A 27,604-nucleotide genomic window follows, 5' to 3' on the forward strand; every position below is an offset into this window, starting at 1 on the left:
GAGTGCGCTTTCGCGCATACCTACTATGTACAGAACTATACAAACATACAGAATATATTTACATATAACAATTATTTACAATAAGATCCAGTCAACAGGTGTAAAGAGCCTGTCGACTGGCGCTCATCAGTCCTCTCCTAATTAACTATCAGAGACGGCGCGCAAAAGCCCGCCGCCTCTGGCCCACCCTCTTGCGGCGTATGGGATCGGCAGAGGGATCCTCCTCCATTTCCCGTTCCGCCGCCTCCTTTGTGGCAATCACAGCTTCGCAGAAAGTCTTGACCGCGTCCCATCCTGGTTTGCTGCCAACCATGGCCTTAATCATTGCCGGCAGTGTAATGTCCAATCCGATTGCCGCTTGGAGCCTGGCTCGTTGCGGCGCCCACGCGGTGCACACCTCAAGCGTGTGCTCCGCCGTATCTACCGGGTCATAGTAAAACTATACAGAATAATCTACTGCGGGTATTTCAAGAAAAATAAATCCCCTTATTACAAAAATAAAGGAGGACTGTGTTTACAAATTAATAAATTGTTTACAATAAAAATATGATTTTCTCTAATTACGCTACACTACACAGCCATTAATTTTACTGTATATATACATGTTTATAAGAAACTCTGGTCCAGATCTAACAATCCAGTTTGAAAATTGTATCTAATACATTTATAAATTTGTCACATAAATCATTATAATTATGTTAGCCTGATATGTTATTCTGATGTAAAAACAATAACACTGTAAAGTTTTATTAAAATCAGTTCAGTAGTTTTTCTGTGAAAGAACAGTAACAAGAAGAGTAACAAACATACATCCTTACAAACTTTTGCATTTATGATATTAGTAAGATTTGTTTACAAAACAACTACGATTTTCTTTAACTCAAACGTATGTAAAATTATAGTCTTTATAACAATGAAGCTGAGGAAAAAATAACAAAAATCTTAAGTAAAAGAAAATATAAATCTGAAATAATATTACTCGTATAATGAAATGTTAAGTAATTAGAATTTTAAACCTTGGTGAAGTGTGGTACAACTTTTAGGGGGTATTTAGTGCCCCAAGGCTAATGTGAGCCTGGTGTGGTTATGCGCCGCCACGGGTCGGCTATACAGTAATGGGTAGGGAAAGAAATGGATAGGATAGGGTAAAGATTTTTGGAGGCCGGCCCGAGGTTTCAGTTATACCAATTACTGAAGGTAGTTGGCCAATACAGGCGGCAACCTCGTGAAGGATAGTCCACTGGCCTTGCTTAGGGGATTGTTACGACCTGCGCTACTCCCTAAGCCATTCGCCAAACCCGGTACCGGACAGATACCGAGAGTAGAGGAATTGTCAAATAATCATTTTTTTCAGTGATGACATTACCTGAAACAATATCACCCATATTAATAAATGTTAAGTAATTACAAGTATAAATCAACAATGGGAGCGGTGAAGCGACTTCGCAGCCGCTTCATCGCTCCCATCCGAGCGCACTGGACCAACGCGAACCAGACCCTGAAAAAAAAAACATTAACCATAACTAACATTTACTTTTTTCTTCAGCCTATAAGACTTATACTTTTGAAGTGCCATGGCCTGCATAGTTGATTTTAAACGATTTGGCAGTTTCGACATAAAAGATCCGCGAAGAATTTTATTAATACTATTGCACCAATTATTAATTTGCACTCTACAAACAATAGTAATAAACTGGTCAAATAATTGAGTACGGTGCTGGGTGCAACCCATGGAGTCGATGAAAACGGAATTTGAAAAATGAGTGCGAATATTTTTTACTACGTCTGGTCTGTGTGCAAAAAGATCCAAATAACTATTGATATGTTTCACTAAATCGCGAAAGATTTGTACAAATTTTGGAGTAGGATATTGAAGGCTTTTGCCTTTCAACAAACTACGCTCTCTGTGGGTAATCCATGAGTGGATTAGAGAAATTTCTTTAGTCACTAATGTGTCATTGCAGGCCTGGCATTTAAAAATAGTTTTTAGTCTTCTAGCTACATAGCCGGCTGTAAAAGCTGACGAATGAACGTTCAGCTTTTCTGTGCGAACTTGCTGAAGCAATGGAATCGCTTCCCCTGGTTCAGCAAGTTCGTGGGGAGTCGAGACTGGAGTGCTCGTAGAGGGGCCGTCTGAAATAAGAACCCTTTCGGGATCGGGAGTATTATTATCCATTAAAAAAAACCGTCGACAAGGGTTTCTCCTACATCTGATTCACAATTAGTATTGCGAGACTGAGGGCCCAAAAGGTTTGTAATTAACAAAGATTTAAATGAATTTTGAAAGATGTAGGGACTGGGACTAGGGTTGCCAGGTCCAAAATCACAAAAGCCGGACTTTGTGCTTCATTTGGCCGGACATATTACCCTAAAAACCGGTTAGGCTTTTTATTTGGTTGCCGCGCCAAGCAAAAGTCGAGCCACAGAATCATATGAAGCGCACGCATCAGGATGTTGGTTAGCAACCGATGATGATAGTACTCACTCATGAGCTGAATACTAATTGCACCCCCCCCCCCCCCCCGTCACATGTCCGGCTTTTAGGGTAAAATGTCCGGCCAAATGAAGCACAAAGTCCGGCTTTTGTGATTTGATTTTGGACCTGGCAACCCTAGGTGTATACCGCCTCTGTTTTATTGGTTTATTTGCAAGCTCGACCTGTAATCGATAAAATTAATAACGGTAATTATAATACATACACACGACAGTTTATGACGTGAAGAGTGAAATGATAGACCTTCCTTACTTACACTTACTAATGAGGACAACGTAAAGCTCTTACAGCCGGTGTTAGGAAGTAGTAATCAAACTATAAGGGCGTGTTCTATTTTTCAATGTGTAAGTTTAATGTTGTATCAATATACCCACAAAATTTCATAGACCTCAGAGGTTAGGGTGTAGCAAAGGGGGTCCGGGACATAGCCGAATTTTCGAGCGTAATTTGTATGGCGCCGACACTTAGAAAAATTTCGACGGCTTTAGTATGGAGTTTAGACTTAGCCGAATTTTTGATCGTGTTTTGTATGGAGCTGGGACTTGTAATATTTTTCGCTTTCACTTAGTGTAGCAAGGGGGGTCTGAGAACATAGCCGAATTTTCAAAGGCATTTTGTATGGAGCCGAGACTTGTAAAATTTTCGCAAAAAAATGTCCGACTCACACTTGACCGTTTTTTGAGGTTGGAATATTATGGGCCTAGGTGCCGGACGGGGAATTTAAGGTTCAAAATTCCATTATTTTTTCGATCCGACGCACCGTTACTGAGATATTTGCAGTTTTCTAGTCTATTAATCTATGTATGAAAGACCATTATCCAATTGCGTTTACCCCGACTCGCCGTGGTCCTTTGGCCGTGGTACTTGTCTGCCCGATACTAGAGTGTAATTCCTAAGCCGGAGGCGCGGAGGGTGAGCAGCCTCCGCCCACTGTAACAAGGCGTAGTCACCCGTGCGAGCTGAACGACCAGCAAGCCGAAGCCTGCGGAGGCGAGCGTGGGTGATTAGAAAGAAAGGAAGAAAGAAAAATTATTTATTTGACAACTTAAAAAAAAACAAAGGGCAATATAAAAACACAATTATAAAAAAAAAAAGTACAAATGCAATGAAGAGAAAAGAGAAAAAAGAAATGTTGCCAAAAAGGTTACCCACTCAGTATCATCTTGACAGTTGACATTTTACTGCCAAGTGCCAAGACACTGGTTTTCAGTGGGTACCTTGCACACACTTGTGATTACGCCTTGTTACGTAAGGGCGAAGAAGCTGCTCTTCCCGCAGCGCCGGAGACGAGGAAAACCGAATTAAGGCATCGCATTACGACGCGCGGCGTAAACAATTTGGTCTGCACCTGCAGGATGATAACTTGATTCCGCGCTTCCTTAAGCCAGGGTATACTCGATGTATATCCCGAAGGAGGCGTCGGAATCGAGCCGCGTCACTGAGAAGATGCCGCAGGACATTTTGTCGATACATGTATTCGCCCATGTACCAGTGAATCCTTCTATCACTGCGGCAAGTTCGAACGTGTCTTTTCAATTCCAGCCATTGCCGCTCAATTGTATTGGTATGTACCTTAACACTTACATTCTGGGAGTTAGGTATTGGCTCCCCAAGAGCGGCATTAACTGGAATTTGCACAGTTCCATCTACGTATCTCTCGCTGTGGTTGACGGAACTATGACCCCTCATTCCCAGTCGCAGATGAACATCTATGTATATGAGCGGTGACAATCGCTCATTAAGTAGGTGTTCTCTTTGACGTTGGCCTGTATTATTGAGTCCAAAACAGGCCGTGACTTATTTTCTATTAACTCTATGTGAACTTTTTTTGCAAGGCGGCTTATGCAACCGAAGGCCCATGTCTGAGAGCGAAGGAGACGCCCACGGTGATATTTACGAGTGTAGAGATGGGTTTCATCCATCTCTACCACATCGTCATCTCCACCAATCAGCTCTCTATCATGGGCCTCCGCTATTTCACAAACCTCTCTCAAAAAGTGAAAAATTTGGATGGCGCTTTTTTTTGTTACGCCTACATCCAATGCAGCTTGGCTCACTTTATCCTTTCGGATAAAATAGAGGATGAGGCGTAATGTGGCCAAGATGGATACGTGGCTCTTTTCGAAAAATGTATTTTTAAGGGGAGACAAAGATGCCCTACAATTTTTTCTCCCGCACCGCCATCTGAAACCAATTTTATAAGACGGTTTATTGTCTCTCGCCATCCTATTGTGGCAGTTTGTACAGCGTGGGGGGGGGGACACACTATCGGGAATCAGAAGCCATGCCTGCGCAGCAGCTATGGCTTCTTCTGTTTGAGCGAAAAATTTCACTGTAGCAATAATTCTAGAGCATTCATTTTCGACGACAAGAAAACAGCAATTGAAGATAGGTTTTTTTATTCAAATTTTCGAATGAATTGGGCCTATCCTGGCTTCTTCGGCTTGTTAGGCCGGTGCGGGTCTCGAGCTTCACGCTCATTACCCGGGCTTCTTCTCGGGCAGATTCTTCCGTCCGGTGGCTGTGTTCGCCTCATTGCGAGGCGTTAGTCTCCACCCTAGCGCCCTGGGCCCGCCCTCGGCGCGGTACAACCTACCGGGTGAGTCGACGTTCGTCGAGGCCCAGTGAGCTACCAGCGAGCAGGCGGGCGAGCGAGGCGCCAGGGGAGATTTCTACTCCATGTTGAAGCGTTGGCGGAGCAGCGCAAGGTTGCGCTGCGCCGTCTCACGAAGGTCCTCCTCTCCGTACGCCAGGTCGGACAGGACCTGGACGATCGTGTCCGTCGCTTGGCGCACGAAGGAGGTGGGGTCGGCCAGGTGCTCGGGTGGCGGCAGCGGGGGCCACTCGTCCGCTTCCGCCGGAGGGGCGGCGCGGGGGGGCCACACGTTCGGGCGGCGGCAGCGGCGGCCACTCTTCCGCTTCCGCCTGCGGGGCGGGGCGGGGGGCCGGCCGGGGCGCCGGGGGGAGGGCGCGAGCGAGCAAGCGCGGGTCCTGCCGCTGCGCCGTGCGCTCGCGCTCCGGTGGTGGCCCTGCTGCGGGCGTCGGGACGCCTGGCTCGGCGCCTGCGCCTGCGACGGCCGGCAGGGCGCTCGGGTGGTGGGCCGGGTCGGGAGGGGCCGGCGTCTGGGCGACGCCTGGCGCCTCGGGGCCCGGGGGGCGGTGGGCCTTGGGCGGCGGGCGGGTGCCCGCCTGCTCGGGGCCGGGTCGGTCCGGGTAGGGAGGAGGCACTCGCTCTCCTCGGGCGCGGGCCTCCCGTCGGAAGACGGGGCAGCGCCGGTCGTTGGCGGGGTGCGCGCTGCCGCAGTTGGCGCAGCGCGGTGGTCGGTCGCGGGGGTGGGGGCGCTCCGCAATGATGTGCCCTTCCCCGCATCGCACGCATCGAGGCGGGCGGTGGCATCCGGCGGACGAGTGGCCGAACGCCTGGCAGCGGTGGCATTGCGCCGGCCCGCTGCGGCCGCGCCAGGCCTCGATGACGACTCCTGGCATGTGCAGGAGCTCGGTCACCGCGTACAAGCGGGAGAGCTCCTGCCGGTTGAGGCGCGCCAGCTGCGCGTGGTACAGGCAGCCGGAGCGGCCTCGCTTCGGTGGGATCGGGCGGACGTGTTGGGCCTCGAAGCCCAGCTCTTCTAGAGCGTGCTTGATTTCGGCGGGGTCTGTGGCCGCCGGGAGCCCTCTGATGGCCACTTTGGTGGGCAGTTCGGAGGACAGCGAGTAGCTGAACCAATGTAGGCCTGGGTCGCTCTCGGCTGCCTCCGTCAGGTGGCGCTGCACCACCCGATATTCCTCGGGCGTGCGCGCGATAAAACGCACGCCGGACTTGTAGGGGCGCGCGTTCGGTGCATGGCCCAGCTTTTCATACAAGCTCCGGAAGTGGTGAGGCCAGTTCCTCAGGCTCTCGACCACTATGGGCGGGTAGGAGCGCTGGTGCTGCTCGGTGGTTCGGTGGAGCGCAGGGGCCGCTTCCGTCTGCTCGACCTCCGGGTCCCGTTGCGGCGGGGGTGAGGAGGGAGCGGTGCTGGAGGCGGCGTATGACCGCTGCGGGCTCTGCAACGCCTCGTACGACGTCGGCGTTGTGGAGTTTGTTCGGTGGGTAGGCGGGTAATACACGTCGCTCCTGCCCTCGATCGGCCTCGGAGAGCTGCCCCTGGATGGGGTGCGCGAGACGGAGTGCGGGGTGGAGCGCGAGGTGTCGGCTCTCACCGGGGAGGCGGTTGGTGAGCGAGGGGGCTGCACATACCATGAATTGGGCCAAAAATCGCTAAGCTTAAGTGGGACGAGGCAATACCGTAGAGAGAGCCGCATGGAAATTAACTAATACCAATAAACTAGAAAACTGCAAATATCTCAGAAACGGTGCGTCGGATCGAAAAAATAATGAAATTTTGAACCCCCTTAAGAATTCTGTCCGGCACCCAGGCCCATAATATTCCGACTTCAAAAAACGGTCAAGTGTGAGTCGGTCATTTTTTCTCCTAAGTAAATTTGCGAAAATTTTACAAGTCTCGGCTCCATACAAAATGCCTTCGAAAATTCGGCTATGTTAACGTCTCCAGCGTTACCCCCCTTGCTACACTAAGTGAAAGCGAAAAATATTAAGTCCCAGCTCCATACAAAACACGATCAAAAATTCTAAACTCCATACTAAAGCCGTCGAAATTTTTCTAAGTGTCGGCGCCATACAAATTACGCTCGAAAATTCGGCTGTCTAAACTCCATACTAAAGTCGTCAAAATTTTTCTAAGTGTCGGAAAACCTTTTTTTTTTTTCAAAAAATTTTAAAAATCAGTCTATCTTTTTTTGATCGCTATGTTTTTTGCTATTTTCGAAAAAAAAAATTAAGTGTTTTTTTTAATGGACCCCCTTTGGTACCCCCGGACCTAATTAATTGTTTAAAGCAATCCTTATTGCTCAAATTTGTGGCCCTCTCTAAATTTTCTTCGAAAGATCGCAATAGCCGCCGTTTGGAATTAATTATGTTTCGACATTTGTGGTAGGTACATTTGTCTACATTTCGGTGTTAGATTTCTGATGTTTTTAACAATTCTGTCCCTTGATACTCCTGGTATTGTGTCTGTAAAAATATAATTTATAATGTAATTAAAAAAAAAACGTTTTATAGAATAAACAGATGCTTGCAGATCGCTTCTAGTTCGGATCTCGTACTATAATAGTATAAGATCCCGCTATACAAGGACCTTCACCGAGATGCTTATTTGATGAAACATATTTTATATTCAATTTAACATGTCAATAATTATATTGCTTAAGGGTTGCCTAATAAATTTCAGTCCAGGATATGATTAATTAATCATTAAAAAAAGATTTATTTTTAAATATTTCATCGGTTTGATTATTAAACAAACTCCATACCAATCGAAAGTATGAAGCCCATAGAATATGCAAACGTTAGGTTGCCTATTCTTTTCCAGTCATAACTCTCGGGTTGCCAGGTATAAACAGGTAAATTGATAGAGCATTTTGCATCGGTCTGATAATTTAATCAAATATAAATGAAAATAAAGATTATTTCATTATGAACACGGTGGTATAGGGTTGCCTGCGAAAAATCAGTCCTGAATGACGGTTGTCGAATTTTGTAAAGTGAAATTAAAACTGAAAGGTGACATTTTTCGAGTAGTTGGCAACATTTGGGAAAGACGAGTTGTATGAGGCGTTTGTGTGTCTTGTCAAGAGGTGTCGCTTGGGTGAAGAAATTTCTCCAGTGTTGCCATGCTTTCGGAGATTTGGTCCAAAAATGTCGAAAGTGGAAATAACGACTTCCGGTCAAAAATTTGGATGACGCCTCCTGCAAAAGAGTCGTACAAATGACATTTGATCATTTTCATCTCGATCACCTGGCAACACTGGCAGCTACGGGGAAAAGTATTGTTTTTTTCGACATGGGTGTCTTTAAAGTTAAGGACGGACAGAAGGAGATATGGCAGAAAAAATCCAAAAATGGGGTTTGGTCGGTTATACGACCCAGATTATGGGAAAATTCAGAAAATCAAGATGGCGACCGAGTGACCGGTCATTTTTTAAAAAGTTTCAGATTTCTGATTTTTCAAATGCATTTTTTGGGCAGTTGGCAACATTTGGGAAACTCGAGTTGTATAGAGCGATTACGTAGTTTGCTAAGGAGTATCGTTTGGAAAAACAACATTTTCCAGTGTTGCCATACTTTGAAAGATTTGGTCAAAACATATAAAAAATGGAAATAACGACTTTTGGTCCAAAATTTGGATGACGCCTCCTGCAAATAGGTCAAACTAATGACATTTGACTATTTTTATCTCGATTACCTGGCAACACTGGCAGTTACGGGGCCACAAAATTTTGGGACTTGGGTGGTTTTAAGGAATTGTTTCACGGGATTGAAAAAAGTTAGAAAAAAAGTAAAAATGGGTTTCGGCGCGGAAAATGATCTAGATTAAGCGAAAAATGCAATAAGTATGGCAACACTGGAAAATGTTGTTTTTCCAAACGATACTCCTTAGCAAACTACGTAATCGCTCTATACAACTCGAGTTTCCCAAATGTTGCCAACTGCCCAAAAAATGCATTTGAAAAATCAGAAATCTGAAACTTTTTACAAAATGGCCGCTCACTCGGTCGCTATCTTGATTTTCTGAATTTTCGGATTTTTCCCATAATTTGGGTCGTATAACCGACCAAACCCCATTTTTGGATTTTTTCTGCCATATCTCCTTCTGTCCGTCCTTAACTTTAAAGACACCCATGTCGAAAAAAAATACTTTTCCCCATAGCTGCAAGTGTTGCCAGGTGATCGAGATGAAAATGGTCAAATGACATTTGTACGACCCTTTTGCAGGAGGCGTCATCCAAATTTTTGACCGGAAGTCGTTATTTCCACTTTCGACATTTTTGGACCAAATCTCCGAAAGCATGGCAACACTGGAGAAATTTCTTCACCCAAGCGACACCTCTTGACAAGACACACAAACGCCTCATACAACTCGTCTTTCCCAAATGTTGCCAACTACTCGAAAAATGTCACCTTTCAGTTTTAATTTCACTTTACAAAATTCGACAACCGTCATTCAGGACTGATTTTTCGCAGGCAACCCTATACCACCGTGTTCATAATGAAATAATCTTTATTTTCATTTATATTTGATTAAATTATCAGACCGATGCAAAATGCTCTATCAATTTACCTGTTTATACCTGGCAACCCGAGAGTTATGACTGGAAAAGAATAGGCAACCTAACGTTTGCATATTCTATGGGCTTCATACTTTCGATTGGTATGGAGTTTGTTTAATAATCAAACCGATGAAATATTTAAAAATAAAACTTTTTTTAATGATTAATCCCAACTAATATTATAAATGCGAAAGTAACTCTGTCTGTCTGTCTGTCTGTCTGTCTGTCTGTCTGTCTGTCTGTCTGTTACGCTTTCCCGCTTAAACCTCGCAACCGATTTTTAATGAAATTTGGCATAGAGATAGTTTGAGTCCCGGGAAAGAACATAGGATAGTTTTTATCCCGGTTTTTGAAACAGGGACGCGCGCGATAAAGTTTTTCTGTGACAGACAAAATTCCACGCGGGCGAAGCCGCGGGCGGAAAGCTAGTTAATCATATCCTGGACTGAAATTTATTAGGCAACCCTTAAGCAATATAATTATTGACATGTTAAATTGAATCCCAACTAATCCCAACTAATCCCAACTAATATTATAAATGCGAAAGTAACTCTGTCTGTCTGTCTGTCTGTCTGTCTGTCTGTCTGTCTGTCTGTCTGTCTGTCTGTCTGTCTGTCTGTCTGTCTGTTACGCTTTCCCGCTTAAACCTCGCAACCGATTTTGATGAAATTTGGCATAGAGATAGTTTGAGTCCCGGGAAAGAACATAGGATAGTTTTTATCCCGGTTTTTGAAACAGGGACGCGCGCGATAAAGTTTTTCTGTGACAGACAAAATTCCACGCGGGCGAAGCCGCGGGCGGAAAGCTAGTATAAAATATGTTTCATCAAATAAGCATCTCGGTGAAGGTCCTTGTATAGCGGGATCTTATACTATAAGTATTGTGTGGTGGAGGTGTGCTGGATGTAACTGGACTCGATGGCCTGTGAACAGCTTGGGGGGATACATTTGCATCAACTTGACGCGTTGATGCCCCTAAAATAAAAGATAACATGTTGAAATTTATAAACTACTAGCTTTTTCCCGCGGCTTCACCCGCGGGAAACTCAGTATTTCAGTAACAGATCGTCATAAATTGTAGCCTTAGTTATTCTGGGTTATAAACAATAACACTGTAAAGTTTCATCAAAATCCGTTCAGTAGTTTTTCGTGAAAGAGTAAAAAACATATTAACATCCTCCGTTTTATCGACTTAGAGGTGGAGTTTCGTAAAATCCTTTCTTAGCGGACGTCTACACCCTATAAGGAACCTACCTGTTATCGTTTTTGGATAGTCTAAATTACCACGATATTATTGTTTCTAAAATAGATTTTCTGTTACCGTAATCATATCAAAATAATTAGGTAAGTATATGATTGAAATTTGAAATACATAATAATTTAGTGAAGTAAAGAAGTAAAATGTTCGGATTGAGAAAGGTTATTAAATTTCAAATTTAATTAATAAAATAGATATTATTTATTATACTTACCTTCAGAAGCAGCAATATTTTCCACATTTTTAACAGATGTGGCTCTGATTGTACATGGCAGGATACAGGTTCTGAATCTGAAATAAATTTCACTTACTAAAGAAACTTAAATTTTATACATATAATATACATACTTACTTTTATGTTGTTATTTTTAGCGACGTGAGCTTCGCTAAAAATAACACCATAAAAGTCGGTAGTTCTAAAAACTAAACAAAACGCTCAGCGCGGACCATTTCCTGAATTTTCCTGCAAGTGTTTGTAAACGTCTGGTCTTGAACACGGACATAAATTATGCTCGATTCATACTTACATATCAGTGAAGCCACAGTTCCGTCACAGTGTCCGCTCAGTTCAGTATCAGTGTAGCACATGCGTCAGTGAAATATTTTGAATATTTTAAAATGTCAGAGTCGTCATATCGTCGTCAACAAATACGTCCGTGATTGCCGGTGTCGGCACTGTTTGTCGTCACTGACACTGACAAGTGGGGATGCGTTCATAGAAACTGTATGAAAGAATATTTCGCACTGTGCCGGTACTGAGCCTGAACTGTGACTTCACTGATATGTGTGAATCGAGCTTTATTATTTATTATTACATTTACATATTAAGTCGCAGTCGGGTAAAAAGCGAGGTAATCGGTAACAATAAAAACATAACAAAGAAAAAGATAGCATTAAGGAACAGAAAAAAATATTTCTTTCTTATTGAAATAATAGCAAGTGTTACATCGAGTTGATATGGCGCGCGACGTCACGCCAAAGTAGATTTTTTACTTAGAAGTGACGTCACGTGACATATAAACTCAATACAGGTACAGGTAGGCTACTGTATTTGCTTTGGATGAAAAAAATATCAAAATCATCTTCAATATTTTTTATTAATTGTCTAACGGACTAAATAGAATTTCAATTTCATCAAGCGGTCGTCATCCCATTTGTAGTGTATTTGCATGAATAATACGAAGAGGAATATTTTTTCACACAACTGTAATTTATTAATAAAGAAAATAGCGATTCTGTTACGAAAAAAATAAATAAAAGAAAAGTCAACTCGAAATTTTAAAAACTGTAAATCATTGCTTTAACTGTCAATGAGAATATAGCTTAAAGCATGTAACAGAATAACTTGATCAGTACTTTTGTACACTTTAGTCGTAACAGGAAAATACATCATTTGATAGGTAATGCGCCTTGTAATGACCTATGCCTATTGATTGTTCAGTTGCTATAAATTCTATTGCTCCTATGTTTCGGTATATTAGATTTCTAATCATTATTTTTTTTTTTTTTTTTTTTAAAAGATTATTAGTAATTTGTTATTACACAAATTACTAATATTCCCGTTAGCCCCTCGTACTAAGCTAAATATGCTTGTGTCACGAGTGAGCTCACCACAATAGTCGAGCGGCGGCGGGGACCGAACCCGCGTTCCCCGGATCACGAGTCGGCCAGTCCGACCCCTTCACCGTTCGGCTATCGTGGCTTCTTAATGTTTTGGGCATTTGACTTAAAAGTGTAGGATTGGTCCCGTTTAAGTCAAACGTAATTAAATTTGAAAATTTGTAGTCACTATTTGCTCTCCCGTTACATGATGAACATTTTGTGTCTCCTGACGTCAGTGAAATTGCTTGTTCTAACATGCTTAAATCAAAAATGTTTAACATGTCTATATTTAATGGTAAAAATACATGTTTTCTTTGAGTCACAGGAGAACATAAATTTAAACAAGCTTTGGTAAAAACTGAGCTATGGAAATAATTCAATAGGAGATACTCATAAATATAAGTTACGTTACATGTAACATCATATATGGGTGTTTGTTTTTGTTGTCGGCGTATTTAAATATTTCGAAATTATTTTTGCTCTTAAAGTTATATATATCATAATTTGTACAGTTCGAATCGCTAACACATTTTATATATCGGGGAATGTCACCATAAAAATCATTGACTATATTTTTCATATTTTCGTTATTCTTGTATTCCTTTGCCAATAAATGAAACACTGAGTAAAAGGCGCAGGTGTTTATAACTTTTGTACACGTCTTGGAATTGTTATAAACTGCCGGACTGCCGGACATAAATTTCCATTTCTAACAAATTTTACTGTATTAGTAAATTGTGTTGCAGTTTTACCTTGCCCTTTCCAGTTCTCAACATTAGAAGGTAGGTCAGAAAAAATAGATTCTTCAGTCATTGAATGACTACCTTCCTACATGTTTTTTTAGTAACAATTTTATTAGTAATATCTAGACCAAGATCGCATATATTAATTTTCATTTCACCTTCTAGGTATGCAGCATATAGATTAAAGAACTCATCTATTCGGTATCTTTTATGGTTTGTTTTAAATACTAAATGTTTCAATGTTTTGAAATAGCTTTCAACTCCTGAAGATGACGGTGTTTTATTTTCAGATTCTAACAAAGTTTTAAACAAGTTTGACCACAGGGGAAGCTTTAAGAGTATTCTTTTGAAAGAAGGAATAAATAATGGATAGTAATATGCATTTTTATTTTGTTCTATAATCGGATTTTGTTTTTTAGTATCTTCGACAATACCGTTAAACCATTCAATGAAATCATTGTCGTTATTATCATCATCACCCGACACATCATGTTTATTAGGAATGGTTTTGTATTCGAAATCAATTCCATCTAGTGTAACATGGTTCAATATTTGATCTAATCTAGATTTTGCTGCCGGAATATCACTTTTCTCGTCATTATACTGGCCAAGACAAAGTTTTACAATATCATGTATCACCTCCTTCGCCAATTCATAATTTTCGCATTGTTTCAAAAATACTATACAACGAATATAAAAGTACTAGCTTTCCGCCCGCGGCTTCGCCCGCGTGGAATTTTGTCTGTCACAGAAAAACTTTATCGCGCGCGTCCCTGTTTCAAAAACCGGGATAAAAACTATCCTATGTTCTTTCCCGGGACTCAAACTATCTCTATGCCAAATTTCATCAAAATCGGTTGCGAGGTTTAAGCGGGAAAGCGTAACAGACAGACAGACAGACAGAGTTACTTTCGCATTTATAATATTACTAGCTTTCCGCCCGCGGCTTCGCCCGCGTGGAATTTTGTCTGTCACAGAAAAACTTTATCGCGCGCGTCCCTGTTTCAAAAACCGGGATAAAAACTATCCTATGTTCTTTCCCGGGACTCAAACTATCTCTATGCCAAATTTCATCAAAATCGGTTGCGAGGTTTAAGCGGGAAAGCGTAACAGACAGACAAACAGACAGAGTTACTTTCGCATTTATAATATTACTAGCTTTCCGCCCGCGGCTTCGCCCGCGTGGAATTTTGTCTGTCACAGAAAAACTTTATCGCGCGCGTCCCTGTTTCAAAAACCGGGATAAAAACTATCCTATGTTCTTTCCCGGGACTCAAACTATCTCTATGCCAAATTTCATCAAAATCGGTTGCGAGGTTTAAGCGGGAAAGCGTAACAGACAGACAGACAGACAGAGTTACTTTCGCATTTATAATATTACTAGCTTTCCGCCCGCGGCTTCGCCCGCGTGGAATTTTGTCTGTCACAGAAAAACTTTATCGCGCGCGTCCCTGTTTCAAAAACCGGGATAAAAACTATCCTATGTTCTTTCCCGGGACTCAAACTATCTCTATGCCAAATTTCATCAAAATCGGTTGCGAGGTTTAAGCGGGAAAGCGTAACAGACAGACAGACAGACAGACAGACAGACAGACAGACAGACAGACAGACAGACAGAGTTACTTTCGCATTTATAATATTAGTTGGGATTATAGTTGGGAAGTTGGGATATAGTTGGGATTGGGATTTTACTTTGGAATCAACTTTTGTTTTGAAACAAGCCAAATTATGTAATGTCTTAATAAAATGGCTCGTGTCAAGCCTGATATATGCTTTGGGCTTTACAGTATTACTACTTCTCTCTAAGATCGAAAACAATTGTGATAGATAGTGTTTAGTCGTACAATATAATGTAAAAGCTTGAACACAGGCTGACACCCACGCCGATGAGTCGTCTATAATAATTTCATTGGGTGGAGTATCTACATATTATGATAACCACTTCCTTAACCAATCCAAAATAGAAACCTCTGAATGAGAATCGGTCACCATTTGAAAAATAGGAACTGATTTGTGTTTATCATTGAAGGTTACAAGCCCCACATACAAAAATAGTATTTTCGTAGCACTAGTATGATCCGGCAAATATATTGTTTCGAAAAACGATCCCGTGGCATCAATTGTCAAAGTTGTTTTTTTGAATTTTTGTATGTAGTTTTTTAATAATCGAGTTGCTCGTCACTCCAAAAATAAAAATGAAAATTTGGAAATAATTGTCCCGAGATAATGTTTTGGCAATAGTATAGAGTGAAAAAATTGGATTTGAATGTGGTAAATGTTGATGTCTAGATTCGGATTATAAATTCTTAAAGCTGCAATGGAAGGTAATATGGGCACAGAATAAGTAATAGTACAGGTACAGAAGGATTACTCCGCAAGACGATTTAAATAAATGCGAGTCTTGCTACGACGCGATACAGTGGAATTCAGCTCGCACAGCACTACGTACCTACAATTTTATTCGCCTACAAGTTTTGTCTCTCTCTATCGCGTGCCTCTGAACTCTTCTTACGCTGTTAGGGTTGCTGTCTGTCTAGTAAAAAAATAATTAATCTACTTATTTGTAATGAGGTACGTATGTAGGTAAGTACGCATTCATTATGGAAAACCTTGGGAGAGGCCTTTGTCCAGCAGTGGACGTCATTTGGCTGAAACGAACGAACGCATTCTGAGCAGTAGTCATGGTAGGTTAGGTTCCTATACTATCCTAAGAATTATTGATTACCTACATGGCCAACATACCTTTCAGCATCTTTGGGAAGCGAAAAAAAAGATAAATCCGGTAGATTTTTTTTCGAATTTAAACACCCGAACGCCGCACAATAATATTTCTTTCTCTTTATGTCCATTTTTAAATAATACTTCGATCATAGAATTAGATACTACAACACACGCCAGCGTCCTGACGGGCGCGCGCGTGACACTCGACTGATATAATACCCGCCGGCGGGGCGCTTCGCTGTAGGTAATTATCGGATGTACCGCGCGGAGTGAGCCAGGCCTGGTATGGGTGGATTTTTGAGTTCGGAAGCAGTCATCAAATTTGAGGTTATTTCTCTGTGTAGGTACTTTAATTGCGGATTTGTAGCACAACTCTTTAGCAATTTTTTTTCTATTGTAAGGGGTAAGTTTTGATCTTTTCGTGGGATTGTGCTTGAACATCTTATCAAAGTTATAGACTTTACAAACGAATTCCTGGAAATTTTCAGTCTTTTTTGAACTAGTTAAATGACTTTCGGCACTGCACTGGGAACACTTACCTCGTAATTCAATTATATCATTCCTAATTTTATACTTTTTAAATGTCCATGTGCACTTATTACAACAAAGTGAAACGAACGATAAACACTGATAATGGTAAATAACATTTCCCAACTAAATGTTAGGTATTTAGTGATCAACGTAAGTTTAACGTTTTGTAATTGTGAGTGATCAACATCAAGAACTTTGGTCAAAGTAAGTGCTAGTATTAATTTAATAGGTACCTGAATTAATAATACAACTATTTCCCCTAACCCTATCCTAATTTTCTTTAGTACATACAGGGTGTTGATTTCAATACTCGCCATATTTATTTAGGTGATCTATTATGACTTACATAAACGCATTATCCACCAAAAAAAAAATTACAAACGAAAGTGGAATTTTTAGCGAATATTTTCCGTGCAACATCAACTGTACTGCAGTGGCACCCATCGAGCTACGCGGATCGCTCGCTTATCATGTTAGATAGTCTACTGAAGGAAGCCACGTAAAGTAGGAAGTGTAAATAGGTATTTTTCTTTGACTAACTAAAGTTAAAGTTCGTTTTAAATTAGTTTGCTGTATCCTATGTGTGTGTGAGTGTATTGGAGCGCTTTCCGCCACTACCTACCGCGACGGCGGGAGTATTTTCTACACAAAATTACCAGATTATTCATTTCCTACATTAAAAAGGAATGTCATTTAAGTTTAGAGCTAGGTACTTACCGATGCGACTTCAGATGCGTTTCCACGTGCCCTCCCGTAACATAAACCATGTTTACGTATCTACTCACGAGCACTGTACGTATGGTTAGGCATATCCCTATCACTCACTCATTATTACCACATTCACTATCACACGTTCACACACTAACTACTCAAAATCGCACGAGAAAACAATCACCTAAGTATGCGTGTTGTTTCGAAATTTCCGAAAATATCATCAAAAAAGCAATTGTTTATTAGTTTATTTAAAGTTTATTTAAGTTTATTTAACAACTTTAACATTGTCATTGCTACTTCTGTTTTTCTTCGTGTTCATTTCACCGTATTTAAGTTTTTTTATGTTCTGTTTCAGATATGCCTATCAACAAGTGCATCGTGACCGGCTGCTCGTCCACCAAGGCGACTGCGAGGCTGTTTTCGCTGCCGCGAGATGAAGCGTTGCAGGCTTTAGGCCTCAGCCTCGAACTTAGCGGGCAGCGGGGCGGCGGCGGCGGCGGCGCGGGAGCGGGGCGGGCAACGCAGACCCGTTCTCGAAACCAGCGGGCAGCTCGCGCGGCGCTTTAGCGGCGAATTGTTGTGTTCGGGCTTGTGTTGTTGAGATATTTGTTTTTATTCGCGAACGAAATGTCTGAACAACGGCGACAATTTTATTTCGATTCAAATTTATTCCTTACGCTCGATTTATTGTGGGCAAAAGAAGGAGTGCGCTGCCCGCTCGTTGCCCGCTCCCTCGCCGCTGCCCGCTCGTTGCCCGCTCCGGCGCCGCTGCCGCGCCGCTGTTTTCGAGAACCGGTCTATTTGATTTTACGCATAAGATCCTGCCGCTCCCGCCCCGCCGCCGCTCCCGCGCCGCTGCCCGCTAAGTTCGAGGCTGAGGTTTCGAGGCAGAGACATGCGATTTTGGGTTTTACAAAGATAATACGGTAGAGAATAATACAAAGTAATAAAAACCACCTATTATAGGGGCATTTTTTGGAGAAATTTATCAAATAACCAAAAAAACACGAATTTAAAATCAGATTTATTTCAAAAAGTATATTTTTTTATTATTTGTTGGCATTTTTTGTGTATTTTATGTATTTTTTTAGTATCGCCTGTTATTTAGCATTATTACTGTTTTTATTTTATCAGGATATACCGCTTAGTTTAAAAGTTATTACGATTTCTTTACAATAAGTAATTGGAAGAAAAAAAATTCTATAAAAAATTAAAAAAAATCTCAAAAAAATTTTTACCTCTTTTTTGTCGATAAAAATAGGTCTAGTTTCATCTATTTTCATATGTACACTTTAACGTGACTCACACTGTATAAGGGTCATGAATGGATGTCCTACTTTATTTATCCACGAGGAAATAACATCTCGGCGACCTTCCAAGCTGTTGTTGATCAAATCATCCAGTAAGTTGATTTCTAATAATTTATTTATTCAACCTTGTAGTAAAATTAATCTAAAATAAAAAGACATTATGTTACATTTCATTAATAAATTGATTTGATATTTTCATTATAGTATTAATATTGTGTTGCAGTTATTAATACAAATTGTCTTTAAAATCTGTTCTTTGGAAAAGGCACCCTACATAAAATACGTACATTTATAACTCTTTTAAATAACACCTCTTTTTACAATCCCCTGGTTAGGATGCGCAGACTTTATAATGACATGGCGTTAGAGAATCCGGAATTTGATATATTTCAACAAAAATTACACTCGTTTCGCAGAAGCATTGACACAGTTTTAAATATAAATATTGATAATAATACAAAAAATAATTGATAACTTTTTCCTTTTTTTAACACAGTTTATAGGGTTGTGTCTTTTGAGCATTTTGTATGTGTTTATTAATTGTGCAACGTAAATAAAATCATCGTAACTTACTTAAATGTACGCTACTTGTAGGTTGGAGTCTAGACACTGTTCATTTTGTTTATGTATTTTGATATGTAAATGACTGTAACCTGTATGTGTACTTATTGAATAAAATAAAAAAACATTCAGTAAACATTTATTTAAAAATCTTTCTAGTTCTCAATGCAGGATATTTCAATAGTTGTTTCTTTTTTCTTTCTAGCTACTGATAAAGATCAGTCCAACTCAATGCTGATGCCAGATAATGGAACTTAAGGTATGTTCAACCCAGATGCAAATAATTGAGAATGTTACTAGGTATGCAAAATCACTTGAAACCTATGTTACAGTTAAGCTTTTACATTTACAAATACATTAGTTTTTATTTCATTCAAAAATACCCAGTAGTTATGATTTTATAGGCATTCAAAGTTCGCTTAAATATTGAGTCCCGCCGACGGTCACGTGACCACGCGTGACGTACATTCACAGTGTCCGCTCACTAGAAAACGGATATAAACATACTTAAATATTTTTTTTTGTAAATACAAACTTATTATACATATTAACACCCAGACCCATCACAGATATTAAAATTGAACCAAACCCAAACTTGATGCGATTGTGTCGTTTTATTGCGAATTACCTTCCAGCTCCATCATTAGACCCCGATTACTATATAGAATTAAAATACTCATCAATACAAAACGAACGAGCCCAAACTCGATGCATTTAAGTCGTTTTATTATAGAGTTCCTATGGCCACCTTCCAGCTCCATCATCACATCAGCTCCATGTCATCATAATATTGCATGGTCATCCAAATCACATGTGTTTGCGAAATTTCAGCTTAATCGGTTGCCAGGAAGTGGGTCTTAATTCAGCTTGCAAGATTCCACCCATACAAATATGAGCCAGTCACTGTAATATGACGTCACGCGCATAAAATGGCGGGCCGGCCGCCGCCCGCACTTTTAAAATTCAATATCTTGCAAACTAATTGACGTATCGAAATAATTCTTTCACGTGTATTTTTTATTTTTAACAGAGAATACAGAAAGCTAAAAAACAAAATGAGTGAACATTCTTCATTACTAAGTAATATTTAATTAAATTTTGTTAAGTTCAGTTTCCAGCCCTTTGAAAGTAATACCAAACAAAGAAATATACAACCCCATAAGTTTTTAAATTAAAGTTTCATATTCCCCAGAATCACTAGTTACTATTGAGTTCAGTAATTGGCAGATGAGTTATTGCATTAAACCATGGACTTGTTTTAATAAAGAGCCAAAGAAAGTGATTTTTCACTCTGTCGGTGGTAGGTTAATTTTTATTTTTATTTTTATTTTGTCGAATCGTTATTTGAACGACACACTGTCACGTTTGACATGTCAGTTCTTTTTCGTTCATTTTTTTTTTTTCTCTTCTCTTTGTTTTTTTCACCTCACTATCTTTGTTCCTTGAGTTGCCTCGCGTGAAGTGGAGAAGACATAGGATTGGTAGAATTTTATTGTATTGTCCGTGTTTGTAAGTATGTAATGGAAATAACTTTTTATTGTAAATTTTATGTTAAATGTTTTAAATAATTTCTTCCTGATAATTATCGAATTGTGTCTGTGTTATATTATTATTAGTATTGGTTTATGTTCGTGTCCACGTACCCCGCGACTAATAGTTGCTGCGTATCCCTTCTGTGCTGTTTTAGTTTTAAATTTAAATTTATTTATTTATTTATTTAATAACAACAATCTTAGCTCTAACATTACAGGTTACCCCAATGCGATAGAGTAGATTAATTAGTACATATTTAACAATTAAGATTGCCGCTATGGCTATAACATAAAATAAATAATGTAACCTTTGTGAATTCAGTCAAAGAACAGCTGAATATGTCAACGGTTCTAGCTACTACATTAAGTGTACGCAACGTTCTGGTAATTGGCGCCTCTTTTAGCATATTGGTTCTTGCATTCGGAATTGCGAATAGAGGAGGCTGCCGGCGCCGCCATACGTACCGGTCCGGCACACAAAGCGTCATCGACTGCAGTACGACCTGCACCCCGATTACGGTAACTTTTAACGTCTACAATCCAGACGCGTTTCTGATTCTGCAATACGATTGGTCAAAACAGCTGACGTACGCTGTTGAACGACCAATCGTATCGCAGAATCGAGAAGCGTGTCTGGATTGTTGACGTTATAAGTTACCGTAATCGGGGCTCTGGTTGCATACCCGCCCCCGTACTAATTTGAACATATACGTAGCCAGGCTTAGATCCCGTCTAACTTCTAGTTTGTTGTACCCCACCATCCCGAGTACAAATAAAGTTGGATACATGAGTGGATAGAACGGATATACGCCATACAATTTCAGATATAAAAATCTGGTAAACTTGTTTTGAATCCGTTCTATCATAGTCTTATATTTAGCCTCATGGGGTGACCAGACGAATGCATTGCATTCCAGGTGGCTCTTTACTAGTGCTTCGTACAAAGTTCTCACTGCATTCAGATTCGTGAACTCTCGTGATTGACGCAAAATGAACCCTAAATTCCGGTATGCCTTCTTACAGGCTTTAATGATGTGTCCCCGGAAAGAGAGATCGGTTGTAAAATAGACTCCAAGGTCCTTTGTTTCCGTTACTCTCTGCATCGGAGCACCGTCTACTGTATATATGAATTTGTAAGGTGATTTTGACAACGTGAATGACATTACCGAACACTTAGAGACGTTGAAATACAATTTGTTCCTATGGCTCCACTGCACTACCCTATCAATATCTGCCTGCAGCCCATCGCAGTCCAGCTGGTCTCTGACTTTCCTAGCCAATTTTAGATCGTCAGCGAACAAAAGGCACACTGACTCCCTAACAACATTTGGCAGATCATTTATCATCAGGTTAAACTCTAACATCTGTTATATTAACATTATTTTCCTTTTACACCAGCAGGCTCGCCGGTAGGGATGCGCAGTAGCTAATAGGGCTTCCCGCTGAAAATCAGTGTCGGGACATCCTATAAGGTGTCCCAACTAAAACTGAGCGGGCGCCCTATTAACATGCATTCGTCTTTTTCTTTTAAAATCTGTTGTATTGTTTTTTGTAATGTGTGTTAATAAAGTTATTTATTATTATTATTAATAATAAATAATTTATAATACATACTTTAAAAGCATAACATATTAAAATTAAACCTTTACAGAGGATGATATTATCAGAAATCTGGTTGCAATCAACCATGATCATAGTTATAGTCTGAACCACAAAATAAAAGTTGCTTCAGAGCAAATGGGTAAAATTTCACCTAACTAGTAGTTACAAAATATTTGAAATGTAGAATAGTAATGATAATTGCTTGACTCGTTAATTGTGAAATTTTTAGTGTTTTGTACACATACACAAATAATATATTTAATAAGCTGCAATGTTTTGGAAATTGTTGTGTATACCTGTAATTGGCAAACATATTTAAACTAATAATCATAATCATAATAATCATAATATCTTTATTGCTTCATGTGGTACAAACAAGGTATTAAAAATAAAATAGTCCCAGAACATGAGCCCTGTGAGGGCATTGCAACATTATACATAATATTAATTAAGCTTAATCTAAATTATTTTAATAAATGTAGGTACAAATTCTAATTAATTTTTGAAAACCCCAATATGTGTTGTATACTGTGAATGTCTTAAATGTGTATTGCTGTTGGTGTACCTTTATCAATTAATAAATAAATAAATAATTAAATTTTATGAAGGTATTTATGAGATCTTTTCACTGTCACGGTATTTTGCAACAAAATATTATATTTATGATAATAATTATGTGAGTGTGGACCTTCTAGTATTTCATTATCAATGTGTATTGTAATATTAACTTGGCACAACTTGACAATGTTTAGGGTTCCATAGCCAAATGGCAAAAAACCGAACCCTTATAGATTCGTCATGTATTGTATTGTCTGTCTGTCCGTCCGTATGTCACAGCCACTTTTTTCGAAAACTATAAGAGCTATACTGTTAAAACTGTAAGTAGATGTATTTTGTGAACCGCCATAAGATTTTTACATAAAAATAAAAAAAAACAATAAATTTTCGGGGTCCCCGTACTTAGAACTGAAACTGAAATTTTTTTTTTCATCTTACCTATGTGTGGGGTATCTATAGACTTCAAAAAACTGAATAGTTTGCGCGAGAGACACTTCCAAGTGGTAAAATGTGTGTCGTCACTACTCCTTTCGTCATGAACATGTAGAGTTATTAAATTGAATTTCATATCAAATACTCAGATCTATAGTACCTATTAAGCTGTAACAAAATCAAAGTTATATACCTACAGGTTTGTACGGAACCCTCGGTTCGCGAGTCCGACTCGCACTTAGCCGGTAGATAGTTTTAGTTAGTGTTCTCGTAGTAAGTAGATAATATATATATATAGTATAGTAATATATATTATAGTGCTTGGTAAAGTAGCTAGATTTAGAAGTTACAATATTCTTCGAACATACTTTATAAGTTAAATTATCATTTAAACTGAATGATCCATATATTATTTTTTCGTTTGTAATGTTTTAATAAGCAGTATTATTTTGAATGTTGTTCCAAAAAAGAAACGTTTTCTTAGTTGTTAGGGTTAATTATCTTTTCAATTACTTTTGAAATGTGTCAATCAATTTAGTTTTACAGGATTTTGGCAATGCACTTCAATTACTAAAGGTTGCATTATTCTATCATAAAACTGTATTTTTAAAATTAATTTAAAATAATTGTGGCATCATAATAAAATAAAATTAAATGGTATTTACATTAAATTTTAATATGTTGTATTGAAATTTATTTCAGATTCAGAACCTGTATCCGCCCATGTACAATCAGAGCCACATCTGTTAAATGTGGAAAATATTGCTGCTTCTGAAGGTATAATAAATAATATCTATTTTATTAATTAAATTTCTTTAATAACCTTTCTCAATCCGAACATTTTACTTCTTTACTTCACTAAATTATTATGTATTTCGATCATATACTTACCTAATTATTTTGATATGATTACGGTAACAGAAAAACTATTTTAGAAACAATAATATCATGGTAATTTAGACTATCCAAAAACAATAACAGGTAGGTTCCTTATAGGGTGTAGACGTCCGCTAAGAAAGGATTTTACAAAACTCCACATCTAAGTCGATAAAACGGAGGATGTTAATATGTTGTTTACTCTTTCACGAAAAACTACTGAACGGATTTTGATGAAACTTTACAGTGTTATTGTTTATAACCCAGAATAACTAAGGCTACAATTTATGACGATCTGTTACTGAAATACTGAGTTTCCCGCGGGTGAAGCCGCGGGAAAAAGCTATTAGATTATAAATTTCAACATGTTATCTTTTATTTTAGGGGCATCAACGCGTCAAGTTGATGCAAATGTATCCCCCCAAGCTGTTCACAGGCCATCGAGTCCAGTTACATCCAGCACACCTCCACCACACAATACTTATAGTACGAGATCCGAACTATACTCAACATCAAATAAACCGCACCTTCCGCGACGCAAACTTTAACGATTTTCTTCTGACACAATCATGGTGCCCTAACAATATTGGTGTTATTTGAAAGCCCAATAAATATCCTTAAAGAAAAACACATTTAATTACTTAATAAATGAATAACATATACCATAAATGTGACTTGAAAAAATACCTCACTTTGGGCCCACCTATGGGATCAATTAGACCTATTTTTATGGTTATAAAACCAAATAATGATTTCACGTGTCCTCTTTAACAGATGGATAGCAATTAAACCCAACTTAACAGTTTTATAGCCATAAAAGTTGGCTGTAGCGTAACTACCTATTTTTTGAAGAAGTGACTTCTGGATCCTTCTAAAGACACATTTTTGGGGTAAAAACCTTTCCTTTAATGAAATTAAGGTTAGAACTAGGCTTTTAAATGGTACCAATATTGGTGGGAAGTGGGGATGCATACGTTTGAAAATGCTTGTCGCGGGATGTGCGATTTATTTGACGTCGAGTGTAGAAGCGATCTGCAAGCATCTGTTTATTCTATAAAACGTTTTTTTTTAAATTACATTATGAATTATATTTTTACAGACACAATACCAGGAGTATCAAGGGACAGAATTGTTAAAAACATCAGAAATCTAACACCGAAATGTAGACAAATGTACCACAAATGTCGAAACATAATTAATTCCAAACGGCGGCTATTGCGATCTTTCGAAGAAAATTTAGAAAGGGCCACTTTGAGCAATAAGGATTGCTTTAAACAATTAATTAAAAATTTAACCCCTCAAGCAAAGTCATTCTTGATGATGCAAGTAAGTAAATCAGCTGGGTTATACTATAAGGTGTGTTATTAAAGTATGAAATTGCCGTTTTGTATGGAGAATTAACGAAAATTATTTTTTCCATAATAATATAAACATTTTTGCAATTTTTTAAGGAGTCACAAATCTGAGCTTTATGAAATTTTGTGGGTATATTGATACAACATTAAACTTACACATTGAAAAATAGAACACGCCCTTACAGTTTGATTACTACTTCCTAACACCGGCTGTAAGAGCTTTACGTTGTCGTCCTCATTAGTAAGGAAGGTCTATCATTTCACTCTTCACGTCATAAACTGTCGTGTGTATGTATTATTTATTACCGTTATTAATTTTATCGATTACAGGTCGAGCTTGCAAATAAACCAATAAAACAGAGGCGGTATACACCTAGGGTTGCCAGGTCCAAAATCACAAAAGCCGGACTTTGTGCTTCATTTGGCCGGACATTTTACCCTAAAAGCCGGACATGTATGAGTGAGTACTATCATCATCGGTTGCTAACCAACATCCTGATGCGTGCGCTTCATATGATTCTGTGGCTCGACTTTTGCTTGGCGCGGCAACCAAATAAAAAGCCGGACAGGCCGGACAAGGCAATATTTGGCCGGACAGGCCGGACAAGGCAATATTTGGCCGGACAGGCCGGACAAGGCAATATTTGGCCGGACAAGTCCCTAAAAAGCCGGACGCCTGGCAACCCTATATACACATCAACAAAAGGTGGACTCATTGGTATTTTTAAAAAGGAGCCCGAAAGCCTATGAGCTGTTGCGCCACATATTTATTTTACCCAGCCGTAGAACTTTAAATACATTTGCGCAGACTATAAAGTTTCAGCCTGGATTGAATGTAAATTTGCTCCAGCAACTGAAAAAACACATCTCTTCTTGGGATGACAAAAAGAGATTGTGCTCAGTAGTCTTCGATGAGGTGGCGTTGACTCCACAATTAACATTTGTGGAGTCAGTGGATAGGGTCGACGGCTTTGTAAATTTTGGCGAGTCAAAGAAAAGATTATGCGACCATGCATTGGTATTCATGGTCCGTGGAGTGGTCGCATCATGGCGACAATCTTTTGCCTATTAAGGTAAGTGCCCCCTACTTCGGTATACAGTGTGAGTCACGTTAAAGTGTACATATGAAAATAGATGAAACTAGACCTATTTTTATCGACAAAAAAGAGGTCAAAAAATTTTTGAGATTTTTTTTTAATTTTTTATAGAATATTTTTTCTTCCAATTACTTATTGTAAAGAAAACTTAATAACTTTTAAACTAAGCGGTATATACTGATAAAATAAAATCAATAATAATGCTAAATAACAGGCAATACTAAAAAAATACATAAAATACACAAAAAATGCCAACAAATAATAAAAAATGATACTTTTTGAAAAAAATCTGCTTAAAAATTCGTGTTTTTTTGGTTCTTTGATAAATTTCTCCAAAAAATGCCCCTATAACAGGTGGTTTTTATTGTTTTGTATTATTCTCTATCGTATTACCTTTGTAAAACAAAAAATTGCAAGTCTCTATCCCTATCACAACATTTGCTATGATAGTTTGAACAAAGGCATACCACAACATTATTCTCCTCTACAGGTAGGGACAATTTTAATTTTAACTAAAATGCTTATTTTTCTTCGAAATCTTTTGTTTTTACTTGAAATCTAACTTGTCTTTATCAAAATTACAAATCTAGAGCCATTTTCAGTTTCGTTGTTAACGAAGCGTTGAATGGCGCGCCCGGAGAGCCTTAGTTCAAACGAACATAGCAAATGTTGTGATAGGGATAGAGACATGCGATTTTTGGTTTTACAAAGGTAATACGATAGAGAATAATTCAAAGTAATAAAAACCATCTTTTATAAGGGCATTTTTTGGAGAAATTTATCAAATAACCAAAAAAACACGAATTTTTAAGCAGATTTTTTTCAAAAAGTATCATTTTTTATTATTTGTTGGCATTTTCTGAGTATTTTATGTATTTTTTTAGTATCGTCTGTTATTTAGCATTATTACTGTTTTTATTTTATCAGGATATACCTCTTAGTTTAAAAGTTATTACGTTTTCTTTACAATAAGTACTTGAAAGAAAAAAAAATCTCAAAAAATTTTTGACCACTTTTTTGTCGATAAAATTAGGTCTAGTTTCATCTATTTT

At 39.0% G+C, this 27,604-nt stretch overlaps 2 long non-coding RNA genes across 2 annotated transcripts in view; both read left to right on the forward strand.

The window, feature by feature from the left end:
- Window positions 1–27,604, forward strand: part of LOC135085510 (uncharacterized) — a 302,780-nt gene that overhangs the window by 44,579 nt on the left and 230,597 nt on the right. The gene's annotated exons all lie outside the window — the stretch shown is intronic.
- LOC135085514 (uncharacterized) lies at window positions 23,930–25,830 on the forward strand. The gene is made up of 4 exons (XR_010260146.1): window positions 23,930–24,001; window positions 24,485–24,586; window positions 25,200–25,426; window positions 25,786–25,830. It is a non-coding gene; the product is annotated as an uncharacterized LOC135085514 (long non-coding RNA).

Source organism: Ostrinia nubilalis, chromosome 28 (genome assembly GCF_963855985.1).
Source record: "Ostrinia nubilalis chromosome 28, ilOstNubi1.1, whole genome shotgun sequence".
In the NCBI taxonomy this organism is placed as follows: Eukaryota; Metazoa; Arthropoda; class Insecta; order Lepidoptera; family Crambidae; genus Ostrinia; species Ostrinia nubilalis.